Raw genomic sequence first — 16,577 nt, 5'->3', positions numbered from 1 at the left:
ATTCGCAGGGTATTTTTCCAATGTGTCCACAGGTACACCAAGGACAATAACTCACAAATGAATGATGAGAACTGACCTTCTGACGATTAAAGTTATGTCTATTACCTGGATGTAGAAACTCCCATGGACAAGCCATGCCACGACATCGCGGTGAACGCACATTCTAAGCGTGTATTCGTCATCGCCATATTGGCGCATCACTCGGCGTGATGGGATGGTATGGGTGCCAGCGGTTACACGTCTCGGTCACCACTTGTTCGCATTGACGGCACTTTGAACAGTGGACGTTACATTTCAAATGTTACGACCCGAGGCTCTACCCTTCAATCGATCCCTGCGAAACCCTACATTTCAGCAGGATAATGCACGACCGCATGTTGCAGGTCCTGTACGGGTATTTCTGGATACATAAAATGTTCCTCTGCTGCCCTGGCCAGCACATTCTCCAGATCTCTCACCAATTGAAAACGTCTGGTCAATGGTGGGCGAGCAACTGGCTCGTCACAATACGCCAGTCACTACTCTTGATGAACTGTGGTATCGTGTTGAAGCTGCATGGGCAGCTGTACCTGTACACGCCATCCAAGCTCTGTTTGACTCAATGCCCAGGCGTATCAAGGCCATTATTACGGCCAGAGGTTGTTGTTCTGGGTACTGAATTCTCAGGATCTATGTACCCAAATTGCGTGAAAATGTAATCACATGTCAGTTCTAGTATAATATATTTGTACAATGAATACCCGTTTATCATCTGCATTTCTTCTTGTTGTAGCAATTTTAATGGCCAGTAGTGTAATTTTAGGTCCAGATTCTACACCGATACGAATACAGAAGGCAGGTCCACAGTGTTATGAGCGATGGAATTGTAGACGTCGTCAAGCTCGGCATTTAAAGCTGGAGGTAGCCGCTATAGAAATGATTTTTAGAAGAACGCAGACCTACAGCGTTATGAGCGATGGAATCGTTGACGTCGTCAAGTTTGGCACTTAAAGGTGGAGGGAGCAGCTATAGAAATGATTTTTAGAAGACAGTAGTGGTCGTATGTAATTGAATTTCAGTCTTGTGGAAAAGTGAAAGAAGCTCAGGGTTTAACGTCCTGCTACGGGAGTGAACTTTGTGGTGCCTCGTATGCCGATTCTGCGCGGAGTACAGAGCGAGGAGAGAGACGTGTGCGCTGGCACAGAGAGCTGCGTGCCTGTGCGTAAGCCAAGCCGCCGGAATCCTGATGTGCGGGCGGCGCGGCGCGACACCGCACCACACGCCCCCGCCTGGCTGCACTTTACGGCGGCCGGAATGCGGCTTTACGTCGCGGCTCAATCACCTGCAACGCAGCGGCTCCAGCGCAACGCCGCTCCGCGTCCCGGTCAACACCAGTTTACGGCCATCTCAGAACCGGGACATAATCCTAACACCTGAATTGATAATCCCGACGCTTGATAATGAATCACACAGTCTTTCGGTAGCCGGGATTTTTGTGATCTAAAGCATTTGACTGTGCAACTGACAACATTATTTGCGAGATGCTTAAAGTCTATGGCTTTCGACGTATACCGAGTAAATGGTTCACTTGATATTTAGAAGTAAACTGCCATGTATCCAGAATGAGATTTTCACTCTGCAGCGGAGTGTGCGCTGATATGAAACTTCCTGGCAGATTAAAACTGTGTCGTGATGGCTGGGTGTTGTGAGATGTCCTTAGATTAGTTAGGTTAAAGTAGTTCTAAGTTCTAGGGGACTGATGACCTAAGATGTTAAGTCCCATAGTGCTCAGAGCCATTTGAACCATTTTTTTAAAACTGTGTGCCTGACCGAGATTCGCACTCGCGGCCTTTGCCTTTCGCGGGCAAGTGCTCTACCACCTGAGCTACCGAAGCACGACGCACGCCCGGTATTCACAGCCTTACTTCTGCCAGTATCTCGTCTCCTACCTTCTAAACTTTACAGAAGCTCTCCTGCGAACCTTGCAGAAAGTTTGGAAGGTAGGAGACGAGATACTGGCAGAAGTAAGGCTGTGTGGAACGGCCGTGAGTCGTGCTTCCGTAGCTCAGATGGTAGAGCACTTGCCCGCGAAAGGCAAAGATCCCGAGTTCGAGTCTCGGTCGGGCACACAGTTTTAATCTGCCAGGAAGTTTCAAACTGCCATGTAGTTGTCAAGATGAATCTTTTTCTTGTTTGCGAGAAATAACTACTGGCAATCCACAAGGTTCAATACAAGGACCATACTTGTTCATGATTTAAACAAGCAACCTTTCATCTTTCACTGATGAAGATTAAACAGAAAATGGACTCTTTGCTGATGATAAAAGCATCATAATCAAGCCCGACATAGCTGCAACGACAGAGCGAACAATAAGTTAATTAATTCCGACGCGGATACCGTAACCCAAGAACTTGCGCATTTGATGGCTGTTTTTAAGGAAAATGGATACTCCGAGAAGCAGATTCGTCGGGCTATGGAGTTTGGACCATCTCCGGAGATGCATGAAGAGGAACATAGATCGGTGGCCTTTCTTCCTTATGCTGGAGGCATATCGTTAAAGATTGGACGAATTTTAAATAATTTTAAATTAAGAGTGTGTTACGTCCACCTTCTAAGAATTGGGCACTACTCGGCTCTGTGAAAGATGATTTGGGGCTTAGGAAACCCGGTGTGTACAAAATTCCGTGTCAGTGTGGGAAAGCTTACGTTGTCCATTCTATTCGCACAGTGCATGACAGGTGTGTGGAACATACGAGGCTACAACAGCCAGAAAAATCGGCACTTTGTTTTTTTCTTTATTGTGATTTTAAAACCCATAGAACAGGTAGGCTGGCAGCAGCACAATACGCCGCTCTTCAGCGAAAGATAGTACAATGATAAAAACACAGAAGACACATAAGTTGGAACAAAACGGCGGGGAAAAAACAGTAGACACATGAACATAAAAAAAACATGAAGCCATTCACACTCGATGACAATCCACACTACAAACTGTTGACACGAAGCACAAACACTGAAGATGTCGATGGCACTGGTGAACAATGGAGTTTGATGGTGAACACTGAACACTAAACACGACGGCACACACGAGACACTGATAGCGATGATCTCCGGCGCGCGAATGTCCACTTAGTGTTTGCGAGTCCGGGGACCTGCCAAGAGGGGAATAAGGGTGAGGTGGGGGAGAGGGGAGAACAAGGATGCCAATGGCTGAGGAGATGGGAGGTGGAGGAGAGGGACAGGGGAGGGGAAGCCCGGGGGAGGAGCGGGGAGAAATGAAGGAGGGAGGGAAGTGGGAGAGAAGGGAGGGAGGGTGCCCAAAGGAGCAAACACAGGAAGAAGGTGGGAGGATCAAAGTTGGTAGGAGGGGTAGATGGAGGGGAGGAGGGCATCATCTGGGAGAGGGAGCTGGCGAAAGCCACCTTGGGAGAGGGTAAGGAAGGTGGAGAGATGGAGACCGGGTGGGACGTCGGAATACAGGTGCGGCAGTGGCAGGGGTGGGAGAGGATGGGCGAGACAAGCGGCTGAGGAGGATCGAGCTTGCAGGTGGTGTACAGGATCCATATCCTTTCAAGGAAAAGGAGGAGGTGGGGGAACGGAATGAGATCGTACAGGATCTGTGTGGGGGACGGGAGACGGATGCAATAGGCGAGGCGGAGAGAATGGCGTTCAAGGATTTGAAGGGATTTATAAAAGGGAGGGGGGGCGGAGATCCAGGCCGGATGAGCGTAACAAAGGATAGGGCGGATAAGGGATTTATAGGTGTGGAGTATGGTGGAGGTGTCCAGACCCCACATACGGCCAGAAAGGAGCTTGAGGAGACGGAGTCGGGAGCATGCCTTGGCTTGGATTGTCCGGAGATGGGGAGTCCAGGAGAGTCGACGGTCGAGGGTGACGCCAAGGTATTTAAGGGTGGGGGTTAGGGCGATAGGACAGCCATAGATGGTGAGATAGAAATCAAGGAGGCGGAAGGAAGGGGTGGTTTTGCCTACAATGATCGCCTGGATATTGGAGGGATTGATCTTGAGCAACCACTGGTTGCACCAAGTGGTGAACCGGTCAAGATGGGATTGGAGAAGGTGTTGGGAGCGCTGCAGGGTGGGGGCAAGGGCAAGGAAGGTGGTGTCATTGGCAAACTGGAGAAGGTGGACGGGAGGTGAGGGCGGCGGCATGTCTGCCGTATACACTCCTGGAAATTGAAATAAGAACACCGTGAATTCATTGTCCCAGGAAGGGGAAACTTTATTGACACATTCCTGGGGTCAGATACATCACATGATCACACTGACAGAACCACAGGCACATAGACACAGGCAACAGAGCATGCACAATGTCGGCACTAGTACAGTGTATATCCACCTTTCGCAGCAATGCAGGCTGCTATTCTCCCATGGAGACGATCGTAGAGATGCTGGATGTAGTCCTGTGGAACGGCTTGCCATGCCATTTCCACCTGGCGCCTCAGTTGGACCAGCGTTCGTGCTGGACGTGCAGACCGCGTGAGACGACGCTTCATCCAGTCCCAAACATGCTCAATGGGGGACAGATCCGGAGATCTTGCTGGCCAGGGTAGTTGACTTACACCTTCTAGAGCACGCTGGGTGGCACGGGATACATGCGGACGTGCATTGTCCTGTTGGAACAGCAAGTTCCCTTGCCGGTCTAGGAATGGTAGAACGATGGGTTCGATGACGGTTTGGATGTACCGTGCACTATTCAGTGTCCCCTCGACGATCACCAGTGGTGTACGGCCAGTGTAGGAGATCGCTCCCTACACCATGATGCCGGGTGTTGGCCCTGTGTGCCTCGGTCGTATGCAGTCCTGATTGTGGCGCTCACCTGCACGACGCCAAACACGCATACGACCATCATTGGCACCAAGGCAGAAGCGACTCTCATCGCTGAAGACGACACGTCTCCATTCGTCCCTCCATTCACGCCTGTCGCGACACCACTGGAGGCGGGCTGCACGATGTTGGGGCGTGAGCGGAAGACGGCCTAACGATGTGCGGGACCGTAGCCCAGCTTCATGGAGACGGTTGCGAATGGTCCTCGCCGATTCCCCAGGAGCAACAATGTCCCTAATTTGCTGGGAAGTGGCGGTGCGGTCCCCTACGGCACTGCGTAGGATCCTACGGTCTTGGCGTGCATCCGTGCATCGCTGCGGTCCGGTCCCAGGTCGACGGGCACGTGCACCTTCCGCCGACCACTGGCGACAACATCGATGTACTGTGGAGACCTCACGCCCCACGTGTTGAGCAATTCGGCGGTACGTCCACCCGGCCTCCCGCATGCCCACTATACGCCCTCGCTCAAAGTCCGTCAACTGCACATACGGTTCACGTCCACGCTGGCGCGGCATGCTACCAGTGTTAAAGACTGCGATGGAGCTCCGTATGCCACGGCAAACTGGCTGACACTGACGGCGGCAGTGCACAAATGCTGCGCAGCTAGCGCCATACGCCGGCCAACACCGCGGTTCCTGGTGTGTCCGCTGAGCCGTGCGTGTGATCATTGCTTGTACAGCCCTCTCGCAGTGTCCGGAGCAAGTATGGTGGGTATGACACACCGGTGTCAATGTGTTCTTTTTTCCATTTCCAGGAGTGTATAAAAGGTACAGAAGGGGGTAGAGGACGGAGCCTTGGGGCACACCGGCGGAGGGAAAAAAGGTGTAGGAATCCGTGTTATGGATGGTGACGTAGGAAGGACGGTGGGAGAGAAAGGAGCCGATCAGAGGGAAGTAGTTAATGGGAAGGGCGAAGGTTTGGAGCTTGAAGAGGAGACCGGAATGCCATATGCGGCCATAAGCATGTTCGAGGTCCAGGGAGAGGAAGATTGCAGAGCAACGGGAATTAAGGTGTTCGGAAAGGAGATGAGTGAGGTGAAGTAGAAGGTCGTCGGAAGAGAAGGACGGCCGAAAGCCACACTGGGTAACGGGAAGGAGGTGGTGCTGGCAGAGATGCTGGTGGATGCGGCGGGTGAGGATAGATTCCAGGACCTTGCTGAAGACCGAGGTAAGGCTGATGGGACGGTAGGAGGAGACGGCAGACGGCGATTTACCAGGTTTAAGGAACATCAGGATACGGAAGGTTTTCCACAGGTCGGGGTAGTAACCGGTGGACAGGACTACATTGTAGAGCCTGGCCAGGGTGGAGAGGAAAGAAACAGGAGCTTCACGAAGGTGACGGTAGGTGACTCGATCGTGACCAGGAGCGGTGTTGCGTTTCGTGCGGAGTGTAGCAATGAGATCCTGTGTAGTGATAGGGGCATTGAGTTCCGGGTGTGCTATGTTGTCCAAGTACTGGAAACCAGGTGCGAGGGGAGGGACAGAGGTGTCAGTTCGATCGCGGACATCCGGGAAGAGGGAGTAATCGAACTGGGGATCATCGGGGATGGAAAAGACATCGGAGAGGTAATAGGCAAAGTGATTGGCCTTACTAAGGGCGTCAGGGAAGGGGTGATCATCATGGAGAAGAGGATAGTAGGGGGAGGGTTTAGTTCCGGTAAGGCGACGGGAGGCTGACCAGAACTTGGACGAGTTTGTAGGTAGGGTAGCATTTAAATGGGTACATGCCTGTCGCCAGTCCCGGCGTTTCTTAGTCGCGAGCAAATTACGAATGTGTCGCTGGAGTTGCCGGTGGGTTCGGAGTGTGTCCGGGTCACGCATGTGGATAAAGGCACGGTAGAGACGATGGGATTCACGGAGGAGGAAGACAGCCTGTGGGGGTAGGGAAACGCGGTGGGGGTGGATGGCGACAGTAGGGACGTGGGCCTCCACGGCCTCAGACAAGGTCTGCTGGAGAAAGGAGGCAGCATGGGTTACATCGTCAGGGTGGCAGTAGGTGAAGGGGTGGCTATCGACCTGGGTGGAGAGGGTATTCCAGTAGGCATTCGAGTTGGCACAGGAATAGTCATCGACGTACTTTGGGGGAGTGTCAGTACGAGGGTCGGGGCGACGACCGTCTGAAATGGTGAGGAGGACAGGGAGATGGTCGCTACCAATAGGCTCCAGGACATCCACCATTATGCGGCCAAGGAGGTTAGGGGAGGAAAGGATAACATCGGGAGTGGAGTCGGATTCGGGACGGGTGTGCTGGGGGATGGGGATGAGGTCGCCTTGAAGGGAGGAGAGGAACCGATGCCACCGCCGTAACTGGGCGGCGGAACGATTATGGATGTTGAGGTCTGTGGCGATCACGTAGGAGGAGAAGGTACGGTCAATGTGGGAGAGGAAGTCGAAGGGAATAGGGGCGTTAGGGCGGACATAGATAGTGGCGCAGGTGACGATAAGGCCGGGGAAGAAGAGACTGAGGATCAGGTGTTCGGTCGGGTCGGGAAAGAGAGGTGGAAGACGAACTGGGATCTGGCAGTGGTGACCAATGGCAACTCTGCCACGCGCAATCGGGAGGGGATTATCGGAGTGGTGAAGGAGGTAGGGCGACGTGTGGATGGTGTGGTGGGGTTGGAGGAAGGTTTCATTGAGGAGGAAGGTATCCACGCGGTGGGTGGCAAGGGTGTGCAGGAAGCGGTTCTTGTTGGTGGGAAGGGAGCAGATGTTGTTGAAAAGGATATGGTGCTGTCGTGCCATGACAGGGATTTAGACAAGGGTGTCAAGACGGGAGAAGGTGAATGGGCCTGGTTGTTGGAGTAGGTGGCATACATTTTTAAGTGGAAAATGGAAGGGGTTGTGAGGGACACCTGTTGGAGGGTGTGAGGGCGCTGGAAAGGGTGGACGTTTTGTAGGACAATGGTGAGGAACCTGATGATGTCCTCAGCGGTGGAGGGGGGGGGGGACGAAGGGAATTGCCAGGAGGGATGGGGCATCCAGAGGACGGACAGGGACGCTGAGTTCAGGAGTGGTCGGAGAGGGTTGGGCTTTACGCTTCTGGGAGTAGGTGGGATGGGGGAGATTGCAGGTATTACAGGAGGGAGGGGATTGAAGGTTAGGGCACTGCTGGAGGAAGTGCGCTTGCCTACAATGCGGGCAGGTGGGGGCCTCGCGGCACTCGGCTGTTGGGTGTACGTTATAGCGCAGACACCTCTGGCAGCGCAGGGATTGAGGAGGGGAACGGGAGGGGTCGACCTTATAGCGCTGGTTGAAGAGGAGGGCACCCTCATTCAGGAGATGGTCAATGGAGGGGCCGTCCTCAGAGAAAACCTGCATAAGGTGGGTGGGGCCGGCCGAGTTGAAAATGCGGTGGACCGCCCGCACCTCCAGTGTGGGATGCGCCTTGAGCTCCGCCAACACCTCCTACTCCATGATCGTCGGACTGAGCTGAGTGATCACGGCGGTGAGGGTCGGCGGGCGATGTGGGATTTGGGGTTGGCGGCTAGGAGATGGAGAAGGAGCAGGGGCGAGGGAGGCGTTGGGGCCAAAACGGGTGATGGGGAGGCAGGAGAGGATGTCAGTATGGAGGGTGGGGCTGGGGGAGGAGATGAGAAAGGAATCCCGTCTGGGAGTGAGGAGGGAGATGGGGGCACCAGGGAAGTGTTAGCGGAGGAGGAGGGAGAGATTCCGGGCCTCGAGAAGGGAAGGATCGGGATGGGAGAGGAGGTATTTGTATAAAGAGGGTGGGAGGAGGAGGAGGAGGCGGAGGGAGCAGGGCCAGGTGGGGAGACATCAATGGCATCCTGGGGGGGGGGGGGAGGTGGACGGGGCGGGGCCTTTTTGGGAGCGGAGGAGGTGGTGGTGCCACTAGGGCGTTTAACGGCGACAGTAGGGTAGGTGGTGATATGAGGGACGGGAGCTATAGGGAGGTGGCGGGAAGGGGCAGGTCCCGGCGTGGACGCAGCAGGCGATGATGGCGAAGGTGATGGGGAGAGTTGGGCATGGGCAGTGGCCCGACGGGCCACCATCCTAGCTGGAGCTGCAGTGACAGGCTGGGGGAGTGGGGGGAAAGGATCTTAGGGAGAGGAGCGGGAGGAAGAAGCTGGAGAGGGGGCGACAAAGAGCGAGGGCGAAGGGAGAGTGAGAAGAGGAGGGATGGAAAGAGGGGGTGTGACTGTGCACACCATGGTGGTGGTGGCGGCGGAGGGGGAAGTATAAACTATGGCTGTGGTAGTAGAGGTGGTGGGGTCAGACATGACGACAGGGATAAATAAAAATGCACAGGACGAAAAGGAAAGGAAAAAAAACTGGAGAGAGACGAAGACGAAGACGGATGAAGACGAAGACGGACGAAGACCAGAGTCCCACGCTGCTGGCGCTGGCGCTGACGACGGCTGGCAGGAATGCCGCAGCTGCTGCTGCTGCTGCTGCCGCTGCTGCCGCGGACGCGGCCGGGGCCGCTGCTGCTGCTGCGTGAGGGCTGGCTGGCTGCTGCCGGCTGGACCGCTGCTGCTGGACGGGGGCGCTGCTGCTGCTGCTGCTCGGCTGGACCGCTGCTGCTCGGCTGGCTGGCACCTGAAAACCTAGCGCTTCGATTAGTGCTGGAATGGCACAATCGAAGGGCGGTATCCTTTCGCAGTACCGCCGGAGATGAAAATCGGCAGTAGCAGAACACTGCTTAAATGAGGGACACAGCATTAAATTTGATGAAACTGTGGTAGTTGCCAACATTTCCGGTTTTTGGAACAGTGTCTATAATGAGGCGATTTAAATTAGGTTGGCAGGTAATTTAATCAACAGGGACAATGGGTTTCCTCTTAGCAAGACGTGGAATCCTGTATTGTCCCGCATAAAAATTGAACGTTCTTTGGTGCGGCCCTGAGTGCGATATATCGTTGCCAGCAGTGTTCCACTAAGGGCGGCGCCACCTCCCTGTCTTAGAGGGCAGCATCCGTGATGGGTGGCGCATGCGCCGTGTACTCAACCGTGCCCTATATAGGACGTCGATTTGCAGCCTGGCGTCAGTTCTCAGTGCGACTCATCAGCAGAAGCAGCGTTTTTCTTTATATGGCGACCAGCTGGAGCGCCGAAATATCGAATCAAGTTGATTTTAGGATCCGGCAGCAAACCCGAAGAGACTTTCAAGACGTATTTCGCCGGGAAAGCCTACGTAATCAAATAAGTTAATTATTCAGAAGTATTACTGAGTGGTTCTCAGTAAATGGACTGTCACTTACCATACAGAAAACACGGTTCATTCAAATCTGTACAATGCAAGATGTATTACCATTAACCACGCCACAGCACAGGATAAATTAAATACGTAAATTGTCCAAAATCACTGGGGAAGCACGTTGTTCAGAAACTTAAATGGAAGTCGCATATTACAGATCTTCTCAAGCGCTTGAGTTCAGCACCATTAGCTCCATCTGTAATAGTTGATTTTGGTGATGAAAGCACCGGAAAATTACCTTAGTTTGCGTACTTCCATTCATTGATGTCATATGGAATAATTTTTGGGGCAATTACATTGATAGACTCACACTGCGCGGGATAAGGATAATATATGATGTCCATCATCAAACTTCATGTAAGCAACTATTTAAAAAATTAGTCATAGTAACAACACCCTCTCAGTACATTTATTGATATACGAAATTTAAAAATGGTTCAAATGGCTCTAAGCACTGTGAGACTTAACATCTGATGTCATCAGTCCCCTAGACTTAGAACTACTTAAACGTAACTATCCTAAGGACATCACACACATCCATGCCCGAGGCAGGATTCGAACGCCGGCCGCGGTGGTCTCACGGTTCTAGGCGCGCAGTCCGGAACCGCGTGACTGCTACGGTCGCAGGTTCGAATCCTGCCTCGGGCATGGATGTGTGTGATGTCCTTAGGTTAGTTAGGTTTAAGTAGTTCTAAGTTCTAGGGGACTGATGACCACAGCTGTTAAGTCCCATAGTGCTTAGAGCCATTTGAACCAGGATTCGAACCTGCGATCGTAGCAGCAGCGCCGTTCCCGACTAAAGCGCCACTTACTAAATTTATTTCGGATAGTCAGCCACTAATTGAAACTATAGTAGCATCTATAAATATAACTCCTGAAAAGAAATAGCCTCTTCTATTTCTATTTCTTTTCACAAAAAAGAGCAAAGAATGCAACCATAGAAGTATTTCATCACCCTCCTTGCGAATGGAAGGTGCCGACAGATAATGACAGTTGTAAAAACAAACTGAACTCATTTCTTCTTGACGCCTCATTCTACTTCGTTGATTAAATCTGAGCAGATAGTGGTTACGTAATTGGGTTACGTTTATCAAATTTGGTTGTAGATTATGATTAAAATAAAAAGTCAAATTACATAACTGGGCGATATGTAGCCATATTTTCACAGAGAAAGTGTATCCTATTTGTGAACCTCCTGACACGGTCCACATCATGCCGAGTTGTCGAGCATATGATCCACGAAACAAAAAAAACCTAAACTGGAACCAAAAACTGTCCACTGCAATAGTGCTACAAGCGAGTTTTCCCTTAAATAATTACTTTGTACGCACGTTTTACGTCACAAGTTGAGGGCAAGAAGATATAGTTGATCAAATTTGGAAAGATCTATTTAATGCATAGCCTAAGAAACAGTGTACTGAGGAATTTCGGTGTATAGATCGTTATTTATATGGCAGCTTGTGTTCAAAATGTGTGTTTGCGTGTGGAGTTATGCTAAGAAGCGTCCAGTTGTGTCCAACACACGAAGTTGAACCAGACTTGTCTGTAGCAGTCAGTTAAACGTTACGCCTTTGAAGATTAACTTCGCAGTGTAGTTGAGTAACGCGATAGTATCAAAATTTGTTAAAAGTATCGAGAAACTTGGTGAGACATCTGGAGAATGTGCTGGTCAGGGCAGCAGTCGAACATTTTCTGCATTCACGTGTGATGTTGGAACTTGCAGATGCTGAAAAATTGGTGAGAGATCCGGAGAATGTGCTGGTCAGCGCAGCAGTCGAACATTTTCTGCATCCACGTGTGATGTTCGAAGTTGCAGATACTGAAAAAGGATTCGAGTATTTTCTTTGAGACCGACGTGGCGTTATCGTTCACAAATATTTGGCTAATTGCAATATCTTCTCCCGATTTGCACCACTTAAAGCAGCTTACGAGCAGAAGGCATCGCAAAGAAATATGATTGAGGCATGGGAGAGAAACACATATTCTCAGCTAGCCATCTGCACAGGAGATGCTACGAACTGTTGATAGCAGCTGGAACGAGAGTAAGCTGGATGGTAATGCGTCACATTCTAACAGATATCCAAAGGCAATTGATAACAGTACTTAGATCGTCCTTGCTGGCAGTAACCAGCAACCTTGCAAAATGTCTGAATATGTTTTGTGGCTAGTGCTGGTTACCTTGAAGTAGAAAAAGAAGCCTTTTGTTTTGCAACGCCCGTACCTACCTTTGACACGCAATACCTAATCTAGCAGCCTGTTGTTCAAAATGGGTCAAATGGCTCTGAGCACTATGGGACTTAACATCTGTGGTCATCAGTCCCCTAGATCTTAGAACTACTTAAACCTAACTAACCTAAGGACATCACACACATCCATGCCCGAGGCAGGATTCGAACCTGCGACCGTAGTGGTCACGCGGTTCCAGACTGAAGTGCCCAGAACCGCACGGCCACACCGGCCGGCAGCAACCCGTTTTCAAACGTTACTGATTTCTTTAGAAATGAGTGATTGTGCTTTCCCTAATGAAATGGACGAAACCCTTTTACTGCTGTCACCTACACGAGGATATGGAATATTGCATTAAATCTAATACGGGTAAATTACTCTGATTCTGAGTCACAAAGCAAAACGACAGTTGCTCTGAAAAATTTGCTAGTAATCATGTTAACATCACGTTTGAAAAGCAAATATTTGACAAATTTTAACAAAATAAATATTCCAGAATGAAATCATATTTTGCGGTTAGTAACTGTGCAGACAATTTGAATTGAAATTTGGTGCCTTAATTAAATCATTAATACAATATCGGTTCACTTATAGACTAAATACAAGAATCTAATAACGGAGTACTGATTCCAGTTAAACTGAAGCGTCACAGAATTCTAAATTAAATTTTTACTTTACAGTGGAGTGTGTGCTGAATTGATTTTAGTGCACGTATTAGCACAATTAATAGTTTGCCTGGTCCTTGCCCTAACATAGTTTTATTGGAAGCATATATTTTTCGGTGATCTGATAAAAATGAGCTGCAGGCAGTAGCGAACTGGCGCTGGTTGTATGAGCCAGACGATATTTCATACAACGCTAGTATATGACACATTTCCTGTGGACGAATATTGCGCCGGCTTCTGTGACCGAGTGGTTCTAGGCGCTTCAGTCCGGAACCGCGCTGCTGCTACGGGCGCAGGTTCGTATCCTGCTTCGGGCGTGGATGTGTGTGATGTCCTTAGGTTAGTTAGGTTTAAGTAGTTCTAAGTTCTAGGGGACTGATGACCTCAGATGTCAAGTCCCACAGTGCTTAGAGCCATTTGAACCATTTTTGAACGAATATTGCTGCCGTATCCATTGAGCCAGTTTCTTAACAATGCTGTAGTTCTCCAGTGAAAGCTGTAGTTCTCCAGTGAAGTTAAATGCAAGGCTGCATAATCTCATGGCAACCGCTACTGTGGCTCCCATATATGCTCGATGTGACCACTCGTAACAGATCCCTGTCTCTTTCACCTACATAGCTGACAGGCCGCGTTCTGAGATTTCCCATAACCAAGTTGCTTTCCCTAATTAAGGTTGGCGCTGATCGGTATCCCACAGCTGACATGAAAGCTATGAGTTCAGGAGGATGATGACGTTATGTAGGATCTTAAGCCCGTTCCACACGACCGACCTTCTGGTGAAAATCGACTGCGCCTTTCGAGACTGCGTGTAAATCAGCAACCCACCAGTTCGCGAGCGTGTCTATGATATCATTAATGTGTAGTTTGTGTCGAGTGAGGAGCCGTAAATTTCCGAGTTTACTGCACACTGCGCATGCGCAGAAACATGGGACAGTGGCGACGTGTTCTACCACCGGAAGCTACCCTATTCTGGCTGAGTTCACTCTTATTATAGATATGGATTTTGTGCTTTCGTCTCTTCTTAATCGGTTGGTTGGTTGGTTGGTTTTGGGGAAGGAGACCAGACAGCGTGGTCATCGGTCTCATCGGATTAGGGAAGGATTGGGAAGGAAGTCGGCCGTGCCCTTAGAGAGGAACCATCCCGGCATTTGCCTGGAGTGTCTTAATCGGTATTGTATTATAGGCTTTGTTTTCGTGACACACTGAAAAGATTGCACGTGGTCCTGGTATTTTTGCTACTAGTGTGTTCTCCTACAATAGAAACACCACACACTCTTTAAAAAAAAGTGTCGCACCACGAAGAAATTATCTGAATGGGACGAAAATCGGTAGACGTGAAGTATATGTACAGACAGACAAACAAATAGAGTTTCAGAAAAATTGGATTATTTATTCAAGAGAAAGAGCTTCACAAATTGAACGAGTCAATAACGCATTAGTCCACCTGTGGCCCATATGCAAGCAGTTACTCGGCTTGGCGTTGATTTATAGAACTGTTGAATGTCCTTCTGAAGGATATGATGCCAAATTCTGCCCAATTGGCACGCTAGCTATTCAAAATCCCGAATTGATAGGAAACTCCTGCCGATAATACTCCAAACGTTCACAGTTGGGAGAGACGGAGAACTTGTTAGCTCATGTAGCGTTTGGAAAGTATGAAGGCAGGTAGTAGAAACTCTCGGCGTGTGCGGGTGGGCATTATCTTGCTGAAATGAAAGCCCAGGATGGCTTCCTAAGAAGTGCAACGAAACGTGGCGCAGAATATCGTCGACGTACCGCTGTGTTGTAAGGATGTCGCCGGTGACAACCAAAGGAGTCATGCTAAGAAATGTAAGAGCATCCGAGACGAGCACTCCTGGTTGTCGGGCCATATCACGGCTGAGTCAGGTTGGTATCCCACCACCGTCCGGGTCTTCTCCAAACACGTCTTCATTGGTAATTGGGGCATGAAATATCATTGACTGGAGTAGAATTAGCTTACTAATGAGTACCGCTTCGAACTGGAACCCCATGATCAGCGAAAACTTGTCTGGAGATGCCCGGACAGCGGTGGGATACTAATCTGGTTGTCGCCGGTCATACGGCCCGACAGCTAGTAGTGATGGTGGGGGTGCCATTTAATTTCATAGCCGGACTCCTTTGGTTTGATGACGACGTTTGGTTTTGTTGGGCGCTCAACTGCGACGTCATCAGATCCCATACAAAATCCCAATTTTTCACACAGTCCAATTTCCTTGTTGAGTCCAATTTAGCCAATGTCAAGTATGATGATGATGATGAGGAGGAGGAGGAGGAGGAGGAGGAGGAGGAGGAAGACAACACAAACACCCAGTCCCCGGGCTGAGAAATTCCCCATCCCGGCCGGGAATGAAACGTGGGATCCTGTGATCCAGAGGCAGGAACGCTAACCACTAGACCACGAGCTGTGGCCGACCCATTTGGTTGTCATCCGCGGCCCCCTTACGGCACAGCGGTAGGTGGACGATATTTTACGGCCCATTGTTTTGGCCTTCATGGTAAGCCATCCCGGGCTTACATTTCAGCAAGATAGTGCTCACTACACAAGGCGAGAGTTTCTACTGCTTGTCTTCGTGCTTGCAAAACCCTGCCTCAGGCAGCAAGATCTTCCTACTGAGAAAGTTTAAGGCATTACGGGCATGGCCTTCCTACCAGTCCAGGATTTTAACCATCTAGTACGCCAATTGTACAGAATTTGGCACGATGTCATTCAGAAAACATTCAACAACTGTCAAGCAATGCAAAGCCCAGTAACTGCTTTCATAAACGCCAGAGCTCTACCAATGCGTTACTTACTTGCTCAATTTGTGAAGTTCTTCCTCTTGAATACGTAACAAAAATTTTTTCAACTGTATAAAGCCGTTACTCGATATCTGACTTCGGATCTCCTTGTGCAGGTTGCCGAAATGTTCTTTTCCTTCTAACGTAGTCCTATATTTTCTAATTATCAAATGTTTCTTGGCTGTATTTCACGTCAATATTGCTTTCTAAAAGTTGCAATTCAGTCCTATCTACATTTTCATAATGATACATTCATGTTTTACCTTACTGTTATAAGCTTTGATCTAGACAAAATGTTATGTTGTACACTACTATCAAACAAACATTGCTTTCCAATATGTACCAAATACTGTTTATTTATAATCATTTCTGCCTATATCTCAATGTGAAGTAGCCTAATTGTATCTACGGCTACTAGATGGCGCGCTCGTTGCAGTGCCATGTTCACCTGGCCGCATTTGTTAACGCGGGCACCTCAGTGCGTTTACAGCCTGCACCACGCAAGTAACGAGCAGCCCTTAGTGGCTCGCCATCACAGTTCTTTTATTTTAAATATCTTCGTGACTAATGCCCTTTTGGCATATTTATTATTTTATACGTGACACATAAGTACTGCCAGTCTTTCACGATAATTCCGTACTTATAATTTGTATCATACGTTTTTAGTCATAATTCTGTGACCATGTTATAGATTATTCTTTGGTGTAAATTCTGAGGAAGACACTCCTAGCAGTGTCGAAACCCGGTTAATTCGTTAAAAATTAGTGACCGAGGGCTGTTTTCTTTTAATTGTAACTCTTCACGGTCTCTGAACGTGCAGCCATGTACAAAATTTTGTTAATGTTC

Source organism: Schistocerca cancellata, chromosome 4 (assembly GCF_023864275.1).
Source record: "Schistocerca cancellata isolate TAMUIC-IGC-003103 chromosome 4, iqSchCanc2.1, whole genome shotgun sequence".
In the NCBI taxonomy this organism is placed as follows: Eukaryota; Metazoa; Arthropoda; class Insecta; order Orthoptera; family Acrididae; genus Schistocerca; species Schistocerca cancellata.
The sequence above is the reverse complement of the archived record's forward strand: the minus strand, read 5'-3'. Positions refer to the sequence as shown.